The following is a 15,943-nucleotide window of genomic DNA, read 5'->3' on the forward strand; positions in this document are numbered from 1 at the left end:
TCGAAATGAGCTGTGAAGGAGGGGGGTTGTTCGTACGCAATCTTTGGTTTCTCAGTCGAAGAAAAGATCCTCTTTAGCACCTTTAATGATGGAAATTCCATTGCCAAAATGAAGATTGAAGATTTTCATGCATTTTCAGAGGCAGCATATAATTTACCTTAATATAAAATAAGTTGTTCTGTCCACATCCATTTTCACTCTTAAAAATAAAGGTTCTTTATTGGCATTGATGGTTCCATAAAGAAACTTTAACATCCATGGAACCTTTCCATTGCACAAAAAAGTTCTTTAGAGTTGAAAAAGGTTCTTTAGATTATTAAAATAGTTTCGACACTAAGAATAAAATTGTTCTTTTAAGAACTGTTCACTGAAAGGTTATTTGTAGAACCCAAAAATGGTCTTTCTATGAAACTTATGCGGAAAAACCTTTATGTTTAAGAGTGTAGACAGCATCATTGATTATAATGGTTTCTATTGCCTTTTATCACATTGCAACGTGTCCTGCCAAGTTGGACGCATTCCTGGGTCAACATATTTTGTTGATCCTGGAACAACATTCCTGTCTGAAAATTTTATCCTAACTATATCCTTACCCCTAAACCTAACCAATAACTTATCCCTAAAATCAGAGGGGAAAGATAGGTGAATAATACTGATGTAGAAACACCTAACCCTGGTTGTAAGCCTAAACTTGACATAAACTTTAAACTTGTCCTTCAAATATCTTTGGTTGATTGGAATGTTGTTCCGGCATTAACAAAGATGTTGATCCAGGAACATGTTGCACTTGGTTAAATCAGGTTCTACCATGTCCGGTGTGTGAATCCATTCTCTTAGAGCACTTTTTTAAACTTTCTATTTATAGTTATATATTTATCATTCTTGGTGTGAACAGGCCTTTACAGTGTTAAGTTGTAGGCCTACAGGCTTACATTGTGCACTATTTGACTGATGCACGCTATGCAGAGCATTTCAAATCAGCCACTTATGCTTCCATTTCAGTTAGGATGCTGTCAGCAGCTATGTAGGTAGCGAGGCAGCTCATTAGGTTTTGAATTCTCTGTAGCATAAAAAAAAAAATGGCAAAGAACGTCCTGTTTTGTGCAAAAACATCAGCATTTCCTAGCACAAGTTTCAAGGAAAAGTGAGGTTTTCCCTTGCTCAGCAGAGAAAAGGAGGTTTAATTTGCGCTCCAAAGTGACAGTGACTGTAGATAAGCACTATCACACTCACCTCACAGAGAACCGCATGTTTCAATTTTAGATTTTGATTTAATCCTTAAATCCTTGTTCCAAAATCTGTATTTTCAAACTCAACAGTAAAGCAGTGAATTTTAATTAAGATCTTCAAGCGGAGCCAGAGATGAAGATTGATGATACAATCAGCTATAGCATGTCTGTGAAGAATTAGTTGTTTTTCTAGTTACTAATACACACACTAGGGTGAATTATTAAGACTGTGTTTCTGCTCCTCGTGCATTCACAATAATGTTTCATCACACATTACAGTCATCCAGCCTCATTCGATGCAAATTATTATTGCTGCAATATATTAGCACAAACACCAACACATTTTTTTTGGCTTATTTATTATTTGTGACCCAGCAGAGTAGCGTGTACAATTCCACTTCCCATTGTGAGTGGGAAGAAATCATATTAGATCAATAACAGATAGCTATGTGTGTGTATGTATGTGTGCGTGTATGTGCTCACCCTACTCGATGTGAAAGCGGGAGGCGAGACCCCTCAAACACGCATCTGTCTCTGGCTCCACTACACTGTCATCCGTATTCCTCTCTTTAAGGAATATCGTCATATGCCAGGATCAAATGGCATTCTGTCAGCATCCTGCATCTCTGGCTCCCCAAAAATCCTTGTTTTTCTTCACAGCAGGATTTGTAAAAATGGACAAAAAAGAACAGTAGAGGCTACTAGACTTATTCACGAATAAGCTATTAAACTGTTAAAAAGATGATTGCATTTTACACATTCTGTGGTTGGAACAATACATCTATTATATTATTTTCTATTTATATTGTGGTAATTGTCTCTCGAGGAACTATTATGTTTTACTAGAATGTGTTTCTATGTTTTGTGTGCCAAACTCTGCATGGATCTCGTGATTTTGAACTCCCACTTCAAAGTGTGAACTCAACGCACTGCCGTTTTGCATAGTTTCTCTTATAAAGCACCACGTCACTGAATCTTTTGTTGGAGCCGTAGACTGCATCCTTTGTACGATCAAGTACAATCAATGCTGTATTTCTGCTTTTTCCTCACATCATTTCATGTTTAGGCTTTGATTTGAACAGAACAATGGTAATATATATATATATATATATATATATATATATATATATATATATATATATATATATATATATATATATATATATATATATATATATATATATATATATATATATATATATCTGAGCTGTCTCATAACAGACAAGCGTTCAAAGCAAGATTCATCCACCCACTTGGATTATGTTGTGTTGAAACAGAAGGCTGGAGAGGGATGCTTTGTTCATGTGTAGGGGTTTTCCTGACTCAGGTATTAACGGATCTCAAGCAGCAGATCCCAGAGAGGGCGGACTTGAGAGTGCACAGTTGGGAGTGATACAATTTCTCTTCTTGGTGATAGTGGAGAATAAGGAGATACAAAAGTGATTCTGCTCCATTTAACAAATCTAAGCTAAAATTCTAGGATGCAAGTAGTGTTCACCCTTGCTTTTCACTTGAATAGGTTTGTGATTAATGAGGAGCATCTGAAACACATATAATGAGATATAAATTATGTTGTTACCAATCCGCATAGTGATTGCGCCTGCTAGAACCGGAAAAATCCATTAGTTAGGTAAAACACTTCAACAAACATTCAGCTGAAAATCTAGCGGAGGCATTTCTGAGGAGAGTATTGATTGAGATGTTTTTTGTGCTCAGCGGGTTTTTGCCTTCAGAGCCGACGGTCCAGAGGTCTCTTAATATATGAGCGTGTGCCGTTTAATGAAAGCTGCGTGCGATGCCTCCCATGCTGTGATTGCTCAGCAGGTTTGCTCTTTTCACGACTCAAAGCCCTCCTAAGAGTTAATGTGCGGTCAGAAATGTCCCTGGCTTGTGTTCTTTGGTCCACCTAAGCTTTTACTGCTATTCTGAGATACAGATAATTACTGGATGACTGAATCAGATTTCCTGCTGTAATTAGAAAAAGGGCATATACTTTTTTTTTTTTTTTTTTTTTTTTTAAATTATGCCCCATTTTACAAGATGTAATATAAGTGTCCCCAGAATGTGTTTATGAAGATTCAGCTCAAAATACCCCACAGATCATTTATTATATCTTTTCAAATTTGCCCCTATTTGGGTGTGAGCAAAAACACACAGTTTTTGTGTGTGTCCCTTTAAATGCAAATGAGCTGCTGCTCCCGGCCCCTTTTCAAGAAGAAAGCGGGGCGGAGCTTTAAAGGATTAGTTCACTTTCAAAATAAAATAACCCCAAGCTTTACTCACTCTCAAGCCATCCTAGGTGTAAATGACTTTCTTCTTTCTGATGAACACAATCTGAGATATTTTAGTAAATACCCTGACGCATCCGAGCTTTATAATGGCAGTGAGTGGGATCAATGAATATGAGCTAAAGAAAGTACTTCCATTCACATCCATCCATCCATCATAAACATACTCCACATGGCTCCATGGGGTTACAAAGGACTTCTGAAGCAAAGCGATGCGTTTGTGTAAAAAAACAAAAAAACAAATCCATATTCAACAAGTTATGAAGTAAAATATCTAGCTTCCACCAGACCGCCTTTGGTATTTAAATGGATAGTTCACCCAAAAATGAAAATTTGATGTTTATCTGTTTACCCCCAGCGCATCCAAGATGTAGGTGTCTTCGTTTCTTCAGTCGAATACAAATGATGATTTTTAACTGCAACCGCTGCCATCTGTCAGTCTTATGATGGCAGTGGACGGGAACTCGAACAATAAGAGTCAAACACTTCCACAGACAAATCCAAATTAAACCCTGTCGCTCGTGACGACACATTGATGTGCTAAGATACGAAACGATCGGTTTGTGCATGAAAATGAACAGTATTTATATAATTTTCTACCTCTAATACACTATATACTATGTCCAACAGCGTTCAGCACTCGTTTAGTGAGGTCTGATCGTGCTCTGACAACGGAAGTGATGTCTCGCACTCATTGAAGTATATGGGCGAGACATCACTGTCATTGTCAGAGCGCGATCAGACCTCACTAAGCGAGTGCTGAACACTGTTGGACATAGCGGTGTTTTAGAGGTAAAAATGATATAAATACTGTTTGGTTTCTCGCACAAACCGATCGTTTCGTGTTTTAGCACATCAATGTGTCGTCACGAGCGACAGGGTTTAATTTGTATTTGTCTATGAAGTGTTTTAGACTCTTATTGTTCGAGTTTCCGTCCACTGCCATCATAAGACTGACAGACAGCAACGGTTGGAGTTAAAAATCATCATTTGTGTTCGACTAAAGAAACAAAGTCACCTACATCTTGGATGCACTGGGGGTAAGCAGATAAACATCAAATTTTCATTTTTGGGTGAACTATCCCTTTAATTTATATTTCTTCTCGTTGAGTCAATGATACAACATACAAGCATAAAGCAGTTTTACGGGGCCTAAATCATTTTAGATTGACAACTTTGTTGATTTTTGTTTGGAAGGCAACATTCTTTTCACAGCAACACTATGTCAGGTTCAACACTGATGAATGTTTTTGTATAACTAACTGAATGAGACATCTCGGCTCACAAAACTGTTAAAGGTTAACTATGTTTAAACTCAACTGTCATCCTAATTCCCACACAGAGGATTGCCTGTTCTGCTATGTTGGTTCCATTAACTTTCGCTGAAGATAATCGCTTCTGCTTTCTCTTTACCCAGCTGGCCAGCTCAGATAGAAGAACTCGAGCCTCATTTGAACAGTCAGTATGCACCTACTCCATAGAGAGTGTAAACCAGAGAAGGCTGAGTTCACCCATCCAGAATAAAGCGTTATTGAGGATGAAATGGAATTTTTAATTGGCTAGGGTTACAGTGCCATGGAAGGGCTCCGACAGGTCCGGTCTTGTCACAATGACACTGTCCTACAATACAATGCTATGGCATTCGGCTGTCCCAAGCACAAATGCACGTCTCTTCACATTACATGGAATGATGGCATTATGGGACAGTGTTTCGTGGAGCAGAATCATAAATTACACCTTCACAATACTGTATTTGCATGTTAGACAGGTTTAGATTACTAGCACAGCAATATCTCATTTGTTTTTATTAAACACTGGAGACGAGATGTTCTGGAGTGCATTATGTTCTGTCAGACTTTTTTTCTGCATTGCATTGCATTGCATTAACTTTGCCTCTGAATTTATGATTAATGCAGGACTCCAGGGCTCACCTATCATGCTCCAAAGCCTGTTGTTTTTGGAAAAATCAATATCTGAAAGGTGCAAGGTGGATTTCTCCCAGCGCTTCATGGATCGCTGACTACTCATTCAGCATGTGTATGTATTTCTAAATGTATTGCTTATCGACCAGTGTAAGAGCAGACGGAAAAGAAATGCATAGTATTCATAATACATCACAACATTTTTTGTTCTTTTACCAAAGGGATTGAATCTGCAGTAAACAGAAGGTGTCATTATTGAACTCAAACTTTAAGAACCATACATTTTAGAAGTTAGATATTTGGTTTGACTCAAGTACGTCTTTTATACAAAGTAGCTATGCTTAAAGGTTTATGTGGAGGATATTGCCAACATAAGCAGTGGACAGATGGGATCTAGCCATTAATGAACCATTATACTGATTAAAGCCATTGCCAGCAGAATTATTGCTTCATTTATTGACAGCCTTTACACTAAAAATTAATTAAAGCAGAGAGAGGGATTCCTGTTAGCAGGTCCTTAACACACTAAATGCTCTTCAGATGTAATTCTGATCATATCCGTGTATATTAATTGAGATTCCAAATCGTTGGGAGTATACGTGTTCAGTCCGAAGGGCACGTCAGATGGCATAGAGAACAAGTGATATTTTGCTACCTAGACCGAGATGTTCATTTGGAACGCCCTGCAATGTCATGAAATAACAGCTGATTATGCAGATGTGAATTTTGAGATCATAGACTAAATACATAAATATACAATATACAGTGCCTATAGAAAGTCATCATACCCTGTGAAAACCTTTACCTTTTTGTCACATTACACCAAAAAAATTAAATAAATTAAGTCTAATTAGAATAACAGGGTTGGAAAAGTCATAAGTCCCCTGATTTAACACTTCGTAGAGCAACCTTTTGCTTTAATAAACTTTTTTGGATATGTCTCTATTAGCTTTGCACACCTAGATTGGGGAATATTTGCCCATTCTTCCTTGCAGAATTCATTCAAATTCTGTGGTGAGCAGCAATAGACTGCACTCTTCAAGTCCATCGGATTTAAAGGGTTAGTTCACCTAAAAATGAAAATGATGCCATTCATTACTCACCCTCATGTCAGTCCACACCCGTAAGACCTTCGTTCATCTTCGTAACACAAATTAAGATATTTTTTATAAAATTCGATGGCTCAGTGAGGCCTGCATTGCCAGCAAGAACACTCCCTTTTTCAATGCCCAGAAAGGTACTAAAAATATATTTAAAACAGTTCATGTGACTACAGTGGTCCAACCTTAATATTATAAAGCGATTTTTGTGTGCCAAAAATGACAAAATGGCAACTTTATTCCACAATATCTAGTGATGGGCGATTTCAAAACACTGTTTCATGAAGCTTCGAAGCTTTACGAATCTTTTGTTTCAAATCAGTGGTTTGGATCGCATATCAAACTGCCAAACTCACGTGAACTATTGAAGTTTCAAAACACTTATGATGTAACGAAGCCTCGTTTACTAAAATCACGTGATTTTGGTGCTCTGAAACATTGATTTGAAACAAAAGATTTGTAAAACTTTGAAGCTTCATGAAGCAGTGTTTTGAAATCGCCCATCACTAGATATTTTGGAATAAAGTCGCTATTTTGTTATTTTTGGTGCACAAAAAATATTCTTGTTGCTTTATAACATTAAAGGTGCCATCGAACGTTTTTTTTTACAAGATGTAATATAAGTCTAAGGTGTCTCCTGAATGTGTCTGTGAAGTTGCAGCTCAAAATACCCCATAGATTTTTTTTAATTAATTTTTTTAACTGCCTATTTTGAGGCATAATTAGAAATGCTCCGATTCAGGCTGCGGCCCCTTTAATTGCTTGCGCTCTCCTCCCACGGAGCTCACGCTTTAACACGCTTAAACAGTGCATGGTATTTATTTGGATGTTTATATTTGATTCTGAATGAGTTTGATAGTGCTCTGTGGCTAAAGCTAACATTACACACTGTTGGAGAGATTTATAAAGAATGAAGTTGTGTTTGTGCATTATACAGACTGCAAGTGTTTAATAATGAAAATAGGGACGGCTCTTGTCTCTGTGAATACAGTAAAAAACGATGGTAACTTTAACCACATTCAACAGTACATTAGCAACATGCTAACAAAACATTAGAAAGACAATTCACAAATATCACTAAAAATATCATGTAATCATGGATCATGTCAGTTATTATTGCTCCATCTGCCATTCGCTATTGTTCTTGCTTGCTTACCTAGTCTGATGATTCAGCTGTGCACAGATCCAGACGTTAATACTGGCTGCCCTTGTTTAATGCCTCCATCATGGGCTGGCTTTTATGCAAATATTGGGGGCGTACACCCCGACTGTTACGTAACAGTCGGTGTTATGTTGAGATTCGCCTGTTCTTCTGAGGTCTTTTAAACAAATGAGATATATATAAGGAGGAGGAAACAATGGAGTTTGAGACTCACTGTATGTCATTTCCATGTACTGAACTCTTGTTATTCAACTATGCCGAGGTAAATTCAATTTTCAATTCGATGGCACCTTTAAGGTTGAACCACTGTGGTCACATGAACTGATTTAAATATATTTTAGTAAATTAATGAATCTTGAGAGAGGAAATGTCATTGCTGGCGATGCAGGCCTCACTGAGCCATCGGATTTTATCAAAAATATCTTAATTTGTGTTCCGAAGAAGAATGAAGGTCTTACGGGTATGCAACGACATGAGGGTGATTAATAAATGATATAATTTTCATTTTTGGGTGAACTAACCCTTTAAGTCAGGGCTCAGACTTGGCCACTCAAGGACATTCACCTTCCTATCCTTAAGCCATTGCGTTGTTCTTTTGGCGGTATGTTTAAGATCATTGTCATGTTGTCATTGTCATTTTCAGTTGTCTAGCAGAGGACCGCAGGTTTCCTCAAGAATTTGGATGTACTTGGCAGCATCCATTTTTCCTTCAATCCTGACCAAACGCCTAGTCCCCACTGAAGAGAAACACCATACACACAACATAATGCTGCCACCACCATGCTTCACTGTAGGTATGATGTGTTTTGGGTAGTGTGCTTTGTTTGATTCTCACCAAACATATATTACGCAAGTGCACCACTTGGATATTATACACATATTCGTATCCATAATATGAATCAGCTGTTATTTCATGATGTTTCATGACCCTGCGAGTTGGAACACAGCTTCTATCGCTCTTTCACTCTTGCAGGTTTAACCAGATTCAGTTGGAAGCACATGGTTGCAAAAAAAAAAAATAAGCTTAGAGAGGTGACCCCTTTAACAGCTAAAGTTTCTGAAAGGAAGAAAAAGCAGGAAAGTGGAATCTGGTTGGCATGAGGAGATAGCATGTGTGTATGTGTGGGATTGATGTGGTGGGTGAAAATGGGAAGGTGTTGGTCAGTCAAGTGGGAAAAGGCTTCAGTTTTCTATTTCATCAAGCAATAAAACCCCCAAGCCCTTGTGGCCTTTATCTGTGCTGTGATCTAAGCACATTATAAGGCTGAAACTCAGTGTTGAGAAAGCAGCTGGATGAAGTGATGATTACTACAGAAAGTCCTGGCAAAGTAATGAGAAAGTAGCACCGGATAACATCAAAACCAATTAAGTCCATCCAGGTTCAGTTCAACCATGAAAAATGTTCAACCTGGTTTCATTTATCTATTTTGAATCCTTTCCAAATGTACGGATTAATCTGCTTTAAAATACAGGGGGAATTCACTGAGAATTAAAATGCAGTGTGCCGACTGATTGTTTATTTGCATGCTGTCTGCATTGTTTTAGTGCCCAATTCACTAAAGGAATTATGCAAATCTAGGCAAAACAGCAAACATGCTCCCAAAAATGTATTTTTTTTAATTGCTAGTACACAGTTGTGGAGAATGCAGCAGTCTATCACAATCTGGCATACTTTTCTGGAACTGTAGCATAGCTCCACCACTGCGACCTCTTTAAAAGGCCAAAATGCACTTTTGAAAATATGCCTGGTTATTACACTCTTCTCCATCATTTGATATTTATTTGATGAATTAATGCTGCCACGAAACACAAAATGTAAACAAACATATCTTTTTAATAAAATTCTGTTTACCTCCTGCTGTCTGTGGGCGGTAATAGCACTGCGTTTTGTAAATAAGGCACAATCTATAAATAATGAGACTAATTTACATAGAAAGGGCTGTATTTGTACTGTAAAGAATAACTGAGTTGAACTGATTTTACTGGCTGGTTAAACTACATAACGTCTGGTTAGTGAATAACATACAGGAATGAAATGCCATGCAACTATACTATATAGTCTTTAGTTCTGAATGCTATCTGACAAACCCATACTTGTGACGTCACTGCGATAATTAATGTGGATTTTTTTTTTTTTTTTGTCAGTTAAATGAGCTGGAGGATGACTCAAAGTGAGCATGTGATAAAGAGATGCTCTGACAAAAAGCATGACACACATGCAGTGGATTCATACCAAGTTGTGCTCTATTTTCAGTGAATGACACCTTTAATTGATGCAGTGACTGGGGACTCATGTGCCGCATAGTCAGATGGGTGTGAAAAGACTGAGGGACAGAGAAAGAGAGAGAAGTGTTGCTGCTGTTTTCCCTTTGCATGAAAAATGAGACTGAGTCCATCTCAACCATATTATCCCTCTCCCAAAGTGCTTTGTGGACAGCCATTCATCTTTCTGCATCTCGCCCCCTTTATCTGTCACTCCTGTCTCATCTCTACACCTCTCATCTTGCTCTACTCTCCTCCTCCACCTGAATACAATTTGCTGAAACTTTACCAAAGCAACTCAGGGCCTGTAACTCATCTTCATCGGCTTAGATCACTGAACATCATGTCACACATCTCCATTGTCTAATCATCAACGTTAGCTTCGTAATACCTGTTACAGATGTAGTGTTTAATGACAAACAGTAATCAGGAGGGAATTGGTGACGCATTTAATCTCTGGTTTTACAGCTTTGTCCATGGATGATTTTATCCCCTAAGGCAGATTCTTACGAGCTCACTTACTCAGCCTGACAGAAAGCGATGTCAGAACAGCATGATAAAAAAAAGCACCGCACTGGGGAAGAGGGAAAAAATCACAATTCCGCATTGTATCTCAACGGCAACCACTGGGCAGATTTTCCTTTGATGGCAACTTTGTTTGAGTTCATGTTTAAGTTCAAGTTCAAACTCATGTTTAAGTTCAATGATTGAATAAAACTGAACAATAGAATATGGATAAATGAAGTCTTAATTTGAACTTTCCTCTATAACACATTACAATATTAGTTCAATTAAAGGCATGCGATTAACACAGTATGGAAATCATTAATGGCCTGTCCAGTATTGTACCTCTAAAGTCGTTTTACATCAGAAACATTCACCAATGATAAATATTTCAGTTTAATCATGTAATGTAAGTGTGTGTTTGTGTGTGTGTGTATTAATATTTTTATTCAGCAAGTATCAAGACTCTATTAAATTGATCAAAAGTGACAATTAAGGCTTAAATTGTTACAAATATATATAAAAAACATAATAAAAAATAAATAAATATATATTCCATTATAAAAATAAATAAATATATATATTCCATTATAAAAATAAATAAATATCTGAATATACTGTTTATATTTGTTTCATTATTTATATTGCAACAGGAATTCACTGTTTCAATGTTATTTATGCAGCTCTATTTATGTGGTTCTCTGTGTAGTCATCATTGATTTTTAAGCATATTTGTTTTTAGGTGGGTATTTGTGGATGCTTGTGTGTGAGGGTGTACATTATTATTAAGAAATGAGAAATGGAGGGAATATTGGAAAATATTCCTCTGTTATTTTGTTTCTCTATTGTTCACCACTCTTATCTGAATTTGTGGCAGGCAAGAGCTCTGCAAGTGACTCCTGTTCACATCCGTCAAGTGGTATTTGGACAACACCCATCCAAGAGAGCAAGATTGTGTGTGTGAGTACACATCTGAGAAACACATCTCACAATATTACATTCAGAGAGATGAATGTCTCCTCTTTGTTGTTTTACCAACCATGATTATTTGGTGTGTGAGACAGTGGTTTCAAAGAGGATATTTGCTGATAAGTGTGCTAGAGAGAACAGCAGTCTTATTTGTGATGATGTTAACCCAAAGACCTCAGGAATCTCATGTGTAGGCACCTATTGTAATCGTTGGCGTTCCGTTTACTTCTTTTTCTTCTTCTTCTTCTTCCGCTCTTGAAGTCTATGGCAGCCCATAGAACCGCTTGCGGGAAAGTTGTGACATTTGGCACACAGTTAGAGGACAGTCTGACCTTTGTCCATAGCAAATGTGGAGTCTCTAACTCAATCCCTCTAGCGACACGAGCTGTCCAAAGTTGCACTTATGTTTATGCTAATAACTTTTGAACCGTGAAAAGGGCTAGAAATAAAATTAGTTTTTCCTCTGATTCCTTGGGTCAAGCCGATTCCAATGCACCATCATGAACCGTCATGGAAATTTTTCCGCCATTTTGAATTTTCTGAAAAACGTACTTTTTCGAAATCCTTCTAGGCCGTTACCAAAGTCCCTTTAAGACAAGTCATTTCACTCGGTGGCCATCTTTGAAACGCCTCTCTGGCATCCTGGGCATCCATGCAATCTCTTTGAATGGGGAAACATCAAATTCTCCAAAACTGTTTGCCAACCTTACGATTAAATTTCATATTTGAAATCACCAATGAAATCTAACAACAACCGGCTCATAAATTGAGTTTCTAAACGCTCGAATCATGACAAAAAACTGTATTTTCAGGCTGGATCAAGCTAATGTGCATGCGCAGACCTAAATGCACGTCTCTTTGGAGGCGAGCGTCTGACTGTTTCTATAGAAACCAGTGATTCTAATGGCCGCTGAAGTGACGCGATGACTTTACCAGTCGGCGATTGGCTCTTATTTAGAAGGCGGGACTTATTCCGCCATATTGCGCGTTACACTTTCTCCCATTCAAAACAATACGAGTGACACGTCTTGTGTTATTCTATAGTCTTTGCCGTTGTTCCAATTTTCATGAAAATTGAACCAGATCATCATCAGACCATGCCGACAAAAAGTTCAGGAATTCAAGTCGATTCCTCAAACCATTTTCTTAAAACTCACGAACAAATTGTACATAGTGCTTGCGAAATAGACATAAGGCTGTATCTCCGCAACGCTTTATCGTATGCAGACCAAACTTCGTACAACTTCCTACAAAGCATGACCTGAGGCACCTTGCAGTGTTTCGGCGCAGCACCACCTACTGGTGCGGAAATATGAAAAATTGATTATTTTGCTTATAACTTCTGATGGGTTTGTCCAAAGATCATAAATTTGGTCTGGTTGGATTCAGGCATCATGCCGAGTCGATAACCAATTTTCCCATATCGGACATTTTGGCCGTCGGACCTTTTGAATTTTGTGTTAAAATGCTGTATCTTTAAGAAACTCAGTATGGGTCATCAGCACAATGCCCTGAAGGAGCCTGAGAAGTTTCGGACCAGCGCCACCTTGTGGTCAAAAGTTATAACAACATTTACAAAAATGCTAATAACTTTCGACTATTTTAACTGATTGTAATGAAACTGGTCTCAGTTGATTCCTTGGGTCATGCCAAGAACACAGATATTAAATTTGCCATAGTCGGCTGAACTTCCTGTCCGCCATATTGTTTTTCTTTAAAAACCTACTTTTTCGAACTCCTCCTAGACCGTTGCTCCAAAATCGAACTGTATCATCTTCAGACTATGCCAACAAAAAGTTATGGATTTCAAGTCAATACATCAAACCCTTTTGTATACCAGAGCAACGAATTTGAGGCGTGATGCAAAACCCAGTCTTGAAGCTGTCTCTCTGCAATGCTTTGACATATTGACACCAAACTTTGCAGGTGTCATTGTCACCTCACTCTGACCATACCACATTAATTTGGTCACAGCGCCACCTATTGGTCGAAAGTGATGAACCAGTAAATCCTCGTTTTTGATAATTTTTCAGCTCTTTTGCCTAAAATGATCTTAATGGGTCTTTAATTGCTCATTGTTGCAGTTGGTCTGATGCTCACAGCCATGTTGGCTGGTTTCTTGTGCCGTTTTTGTGCTTGGCCCTGTAATTGCTGCTTGCAGCTATATTTTATTTTTTATTCTATTTTATTTAAATTTAATTTAATTTTATTTATTTTTAAAATCTGACCAACAGTCTTCCAACAAACTACATTTGCCATATTTTCAGAACAGATGGCTCGAGGGTTATGTTAGTGGTTAAAATTTAAGATATATTTTAGGATTTTGCTCAAATCATCATCATCATCTTGTTGAATTTAATTGAACATCAGTTCATTTTTTTTTTTGTCTAAGTATATGTGAATGAATGCTTTTCTCTGGTGTAAATTCTTTGAAATTGTTTCTCTTACACCTTGCCTGCTTTACTGTAATCTTTGCTGACTTTGTGGGGAAGGCTGACTTGAAAGCCTCCCATCTTCCCCACTGGCAGCTCCTCCATTACCTACAAAGTGCTTCATCTCTCTCCGCTGAGGTTGGGTCTACTGTGCTACTTCTGATTAATGACTGTGCCATTCCAGCTCAATTTATTACCATACATTTCACCATGCAATACAATCCAGCACATTCACCCTGTATGGAGGTATTAACATTGTGCCATGATACTTGACACTGTAATAGTGAAAATTATAAGAACTTATTTGTCTGGCATTTGAGACAAATCCATTAGGTTGACTTGAATAATAGCTAAGCTGAAGCTGAGGTACAACCTACTGCCCCTGGGGTGCATATATGAACACATTTAATAGTCAAAAGAGCATTATATAATAATAAAGTCCTTGAGGATCAGAAAATAGCTGACAGCACTGAATAGAAACGATCAAACTGTGATATATCATATGATATATTCAGTACTATGGGTGTAGAATATTGAGGATAAGCATAAATCTCTGTTATGAGAGAAAAGTCACAAATAGAGAATGTTTGTCAGCGGTTTTGTGCCACACGGGATCAGCGCTAATTGTTGGAACTCAGGGTAGCTTAACAGGCAGATTGTGATGTGTGAAAGTATGTCCTTATTAAGCTCTCCTCATTCACTGTGTCTGAACAAACATGATTGGACTTCTCACCCTCAACTATTTATTCTGTTAAAGTCAGCTTTTTTTCCAATCTTCACAGTTCGCTAGACAAGATTCATCTTGCACTTGTGGAATCTGACTAAGTCTCTGCTCCCACAGTCCTGCCTCCGCTTTCCCTTTCCAACATCCAAACATGCAGAACTGCCTCATCACCTGTTGTTCTGCTTTTACTTTCTAGCTGTGCTGGCATTTTTGCTCATTCTCTGCCAAGAACAGCAGCACTTTTACCCATTTTTGAAATTTGTGCCCACTCAGATAAGGCTTTTCGAATAATGTAACAGAATCAGTTTCCCTATACTTTAAATAAACTTTGCATGACTGCATTCTTAACTCGTTTTTCTACTAAAAGTTTTATATTATATTATATTATATTATATTATATTATATTATATTATATTATATTATATTATATTATATTATATTATATTATATTATATTATATTATATTATATTATATTATATTATATTATATAACATTTCTGGTTCTCAAATCTGATTGGCTGAGAGGTCTTTCCAGCCATGTGATATATATTCTACCAGTATAACCACAGGAACCGTTTGAATTGAATGTAGTCGAACCTTAGCCATGCTGATAAAGAGCGATATCGCACTCTGATATTATATTATAAGTGATATTATATTATATTATAGCCTATTATATTATTTTTATTAAAAATGTAACCATGTTAAATATGTCTTTGGAAGGCTTTTGCCTTTCAAACACATTAAAATGCACAAATTCACACCATTTTGTATTTATGTAATGCAGGGATTCTCAGACTTTTTGTCAGCCCAACCTCTTAATATACAGAATGGAATAAGCTTTCTTTCTCTTTGTATTTTTGTATCAATATGATGCAAGATTATCATATTCAAATCAATGTGATAAATGAATTAGGTCAAAAGTAACCAAAAAGTAGTCAGATTATATTACCTAAAATGTAACAGACAATGATTTGGGTAACAATTTAGAATACCGTCCTGTCATTAATGAAAAACTACAGGAACAAATGAGTTACGCAATATTAACACCGTAACTACTACTAACTAACAAGAAACTCTGATTAACGAATTAGTAAGTAATCATGCATAATTGAATGTGGTAGTTCACTATTAGGTAATCAATTTTTTTCATACATCCCAGAGGACTAATAAGAACTACTATACACAGGTTCATAAGTAATACAAATAATGTATAATTATAAAGTGAACCCACTAATGATTCAAGTATTACCAAATCCTTAGGAAATATTTGGATCAGTATTCTAAAGTGAAAAACATCATAACTCTCTAGTAATGACTGAAATCATTGTAAGCTTTTGAGGTTTTTGTA

This window comes from Chanodichthys erythropterus, chromosome 4 (genome assembly GCF_024489055.1).
Source record: "Chanodichthys erythropterus isolate Z2021 chromosome 4, ASM2448905v1, whole genome shotgun sequence".
NCBI lineage: Eukaryota > Metazoa > Chordata > Actinopteri > Cypriniformes > Xenocyprididae > Chanodichthys > Chanodichthys erythropterus.